This window comes from Sapajus apella, unplaced genomic scaffold, assembly GCF_009761245.1.
Source record: "Sapajus apella isolate SASKATOON/1434 unplaced genomic scaffold, GSC_monkey_1.0 scaffold60, whole genome shotgun sequence".
Classification (NCBI taxonomy): Eukaryota; Metazoa; Chordata; class Mammalia; order Primates; family Cebidae; genus Sapajus; species Sapajus apella.
The window spans coordinates 11550857-11555990 of NW_022437000.1; the positions used below are offsets into that span (position 1 = coordinate 11550857).

The 5134-nt window shown below is 42.0% G+C and overlaps 1 long non-coding RNA gene across 1 annotated transcript in view; it reads left to right on the forward strand.

Moving 5' to 3' along the window:
* The first annotated feature begins 214 nt into the window (after positions 1 to 214).
* LOC116528825 overlaps positions 215 to 5134 on the forward strand; it is a 9710-nt gene continuing 4790 nt past the window's right edge. Inside the window, exon 1 of the long non-coding RNA XR_004259221.1 lies at positions 215 to 225. This is a non-coding gene — a long non-coding RNA (uncharacterized LOC116528825). The remainder of the gene's footprint in view (positions 226 to 5134) is intronic.

Below are 5134 nucleotides of genomic sequence, written 5' to 3' on the forward strand. Positions count from 1 at the left end.
TCCTGGCTCACTGCAGAGTGGCCTCCCGGGCCTCACTCCGGCTGGGCTCTGCCTCTCCTGGCCTCTTAACTTGCCTGCATGACTCAAACACCTAGTGATGCTGTCTGCATGGAATCTGTGTTTGGAGGCCAACAGGATAAAATAATGCCCCCTTTTAAATTTTGAGTTTTTAAATTGTGGTAAAATAGATATAACATAAGAATTTGCCATTTTAAACATTTTTAAGTGTGCAGTTCCTTGGCACTAAACACCTTCACCTCTTTCACAACCATCACCAGCATCCAACTCCAGAACTCTTCATCTTCCCAAATGGAAACTCTCCCTATCCTCTGTCCCCCAACTCCTGGACCTACCATTCTACTTTCTGTCTCTAGAAACTGGGCTATTCTAGGAACCTAATACAAGGGGGATAACAGAATAATTGTTTCTTTGTGTCTGACTTCTTTCACTCAGCATAACATCTTCAAGGCCATCCACGTTGCAGCACGTGTCAGAATTTAATTTCTTTTTAAGGCTGAATTATATTCCACTGTATGTATATACCACATTTTGTTTATGTGTCATCTGTTGATGAATACCTGGGTTGCTTCCACATTTGGCTATTGCAAAAAATGCTGCTGTGAACATGAGCATACAGACATCTGTTCAAGCCTCTGCTTTCTCTTCTTTTGAATACATACCCAGAAGCAAAATCGTTGGATCCTATGGTCATTCCCTTTTTCAGTCTTTTGAGAAACCACTAAACTCTTTTCCATAGCAGCTGCAGTATCTTACATTTCCACCAGCGTGCACAGGGGTTCACATTTCTCCACATCCTCACCAACACTTGATATTTTTTCTTTTTCTTTTTCTGTAATAGCCATCCCAATGGCTATGAAGTGGTATCTCACTGTGTTTTTTAAATTGCATTGCCATAAAGATTAGTGATGTTAAGCATCTTTCCATGTGTACAACCCCTTTTTAAGAATATAAATTTGGCTGGGCACAGTGGCTCATGCCTGTAATCTCAGCACTTTGGGTGGCTGAGGCGGGTAGATCACCTGAGGTCAGGAGTTAGAGACCAGCCTGACCAACATGGTGAAATCCCATCTGTACTAAAAATACCAAAAATTAGCTGGGTGTAGTGGCAGGCGCCTGTAATTCCGGCTACTCGGTAGGCTGAGACAGGAGAACGGCTTGAACCTGGGAGGCAGAGGTTATAGTAAGCAAGGATCACGCCATTTCACTCCAGCCTGGGCAATAAGAGCGAGATTCCATCTCCAAATATATATACATGTATATTTTACATTTCTTTTGGTGGGTGAGGATGGATATAGCTTTGTTAGTGTCAGTATTTTAAAAGCAGCTATGAAAATGCTCAGCTGTCTGTGGAGGTGACCTGCTGGAGGAGATTTGGAGACTCTTCGGTTCATCTTTTCCCTACTCATTGCTTCCCTTTATTAAATGTAGAGAAAAGTGAAGGCCATGCTTGCCAAGCACTGCCCATTGGACTTCCTGTCCCCATGCCTCCTCCCTGTGCCCCTGAGATCTCCCCTTTGCATTAGTACCTGCCACGGCACACAGAGGATGCAACCCTCGACCCTGGCAGCCCTTTGCTGTCATTCACACAGTTGGTGGGGATGGTGGACACTGAGCTGAATCTCCAAGCCCTGTGTGAGGACAGGAGACCAATTCTAAAAGGAGCAAAGGGCTGAGCATCTCTCACTAAAGGGAGTATACAAATTAGAACAAAAATAAGAACCCAAAGACAATACAAAATGTGAAAGAAACTAAATAAAAATGAGTGAAAAATAGAATGTCAGCTGGATGAGGACAAAAATAAAATGACTGGAAAAATATTCCAAGTAAATACTGCTGATCATCGTCAGAAAGCCATTGAATCGGAGATCACTGAGGCAGCATGTGCATTTTAATCTTTTGGAGCTGTAGCCCAGGTGCTGGAGAAGTCTATTCTGGGAGGGAAGACATCACCACAGATGGGGCTGAGCTTCACAGGTCTGTGTGCCGGAGTCACAGGTCTGCTGTGCGGTGCTGGGGCTCAGTCTTTTTGTGTAGATGACATCATTTTTCATTTTTTTTTTTAAAGATTCTGCCTTCTTACAAACACACCCCCTGCCAACAAAATTATTACTCTAAGGGTAAGAATGCTGGGCTGAAGCCACCAGCTCCCACTCATACCAGCATTTACATGTCAGCTACTTGGGAGAGGCTGTGGAGTTGTGACGGGGAAGGGCACAGACTTTGCATCCAGAGAAGCATGGGCTGGACATCCAGGTTTCCCATTCCCTATGAATGCAATGTTGTCTGACACATTTAGCCTTGCTAAACATTAGTACTCCAATTCACACACTGAAGAGAATGCCTTATGGAGAGTTGTTAGGATTATATGTGATAAATGATGTAAATCATCTCACTCAGGTCCTGCAACATACTATGGTCCTTGATAAGTTGTAGGTGTTGTTAACATGGTCATAATCTCAGACAGCTGATTAGGAGATTGAAAAGAAGTGACACAGGAGAATGCAAGAACAGTGGGCAATCAAAAATACAAGGTAGAGTGGCCTTGGGATACTGCAACATTAATTTTGGTATGTTTATTTTCAATCTGGGTACTTCATTTACATCATTAATTCCTCATTAATTAGAATAGTTTTGTTGTGCTGGTTGCAGTTATTGCTAATTTTGTTGGCTTTTTAAAGCATACAGTTATGTTACTATCTGCAAATAGTGACATAATTTTCATTTTCTAGAATGGACACTTCTTATTTTAGCTTCAAATAGTATTGCCTTGGATGGAGGAGTGGCCTCCGGGAGCATGATAGTCACCTGGGGAGTTTGCTAAGAAGAGATGCGATTTCTAAAGTGGCTCAATTTGATGCTGTAAAAACTAGGAATAGAAAAAGATGGAAATCTTTTTAATTCCTGTCTTGTTTTATGGATTCTTTTATGCTTTCTATTACTCTGCTTTTAACCCTTTGATTATTTCATTTTCATTATTTTAGCATGTCTATTTCTACAGTTATTTTTACCTCTAAGTTTTTCTAAACCTCCTCCTGTAAACTGCATTTTTTTCTGGTTAAAAAAATGAAAGTTTTCTTCTTGATTTCATCTATACCAGATGGCCCTCTTCACTGACTTATCCATCGTATATCTTAGCCTTTGATGATGTAATCTGTGGTTTTGAACTGAGATTATTGTTGTTGCAATTCCGCTAAAACATGCAGGTGGCCCAGTCTCATAGAAGCTTTAGGTCAAAAGAAGATATCACACCAAAGAAGACCCAATTTAAAAATAACCCCATTCTTTACATATCCATCTCAAACACCACATTGGGGCTCTGGAGATTACAATAAATCTTAAAAACCTCATTTTCTCTCTTGTCTACTTTCTTCTATCCACCAGCTTCTCCAATACTTTCTTTAAATTCTTTAAAAACTTATATTTTCATTCCTAGCCTTTATATCTCTTGTTCTTCTCTGTTTTCCTTTGATTTGGCATTACATATACCATCCGCCACCTCCACCAAAAACCCTGCCTACCAATGCAAGAAGATTCTTGGAAGGGAGAGGGAGGAAGATTAAAACAAATGAGCATGACCAGAATTTCTGTTGTTGGTTTACTCCTTTGTGGAATACATTCTTGTTTTTGTTTTTTTAAAACAGTACACCCTAAGTAAAGTTTCTGTGTATTTGAATGCTTGAAAGTGTATCTTTAAGCCTTTACATTCAGTTACAGTTTCAGTAGACATATAAATATAATTTGATAAAAATATTCTGTGGTTGAAGACTTAGACTCCATTATCTTCTAGTACTAGCAACTGAGATGAGAAACTGGCGGCAGCAGGAAATTGTAGAAATTCTGTTCATTTTTTTTCCTGGACGTTTTTAAGACCTTTTCTTTATCTTTGATATTCTGAGATTTCTCTCTCATTCTGCTGGTACTTTTTGGCAGAATATTCTGTGGTTCTGAGATGTTTTCTTGTATTATATCTTGGATTATTTTCTCCCCATGTTGTCTAGTCTTTCTGGGTCTATTTGGAGGATGCAGCTTGGAGGAATCCTTCCTGCTCTACCCTTACTCTTGGACTACCCAGGTGGCACCCTGGAGAAAAGATGATCAGAGTACTTGGCTTACTCATGTTTCTTCATGCATTGGAAGATGTGTTCTCTTCCTTGGTCTACTTTTCTGTTCCTCCTCCCTTCTCATCACCAGAGTGGCAAAAATCTTAAAAACCTAGAAATCTAGGTTTTCAATTAGGGGCAATTCTAGCAATTGTCCCTCGCCCCAGGGGATGCCTAGCAATATCTAGAGACAGTTTTGATTGTCACACTGTGTGTATGTGTCAGTGGGTGGGGGGGGGGGTTGTGCTATTGACATATAGCCAGAGATGCTGCTAAGATACACAAAACGGCGACCCCAACCAAGATGTATCTGGTCCCGAATGTTGATGGTGCTGAGGGGGAGCAACCTGCTCTAGAGGATGGAGATTATGATAAAACCCTGGAGAATGCAGACTAAGAAGCCTGCTGCCTGGCTTTAGTCTAAACCACAGAAGCAAAAGAAAATGTGTATCTCCCACTTAGCCAGCCTGATTTACTGGGGCCAGAGACCTGAAGAGGAACCTCTTCCAGGAGTAGCTCTTGCATCTCCCTTTCCAGAAAACTGCCTGGGCTGAGCAGTTGGGGGGCAATATAGGCATCCTGAATTCCAGAAGTCTCTTTCAGTCTTTAGTTGGGGACAACTGATAAGTGCAATAAATGTTTATGTCTCATCTCTGTGCTCAACTTGTGGATACAGCATTCATTGGAAAGGATGTGGTCTTTGACTGCAGAGTGTGGAGTTGAGTGGGGAAGAGAGGCAGTCATACAGATAAGAATCACTGTATTGTGTGTGGCCATGGGATATTACAGGGGCTCATGAGGGCCTGTGGTGAGGAGACTGAAAGTCATCCAGGGGCGCAGGGAGGAGGACAGCTCTCTGAAAGAGCGGCATTTAAGGGGGATCTGGGGAACAGCTCAGCAGAAGGACAGTGTCCAGGCAGAGGGCAGAGCATGTGCAGAGCCTCAAAGACAAGGGAGGCATCAGCGTGAAGAGGAATGGAGGAACTGCAGCGTGGCTGGGGCATCAGTGTGAA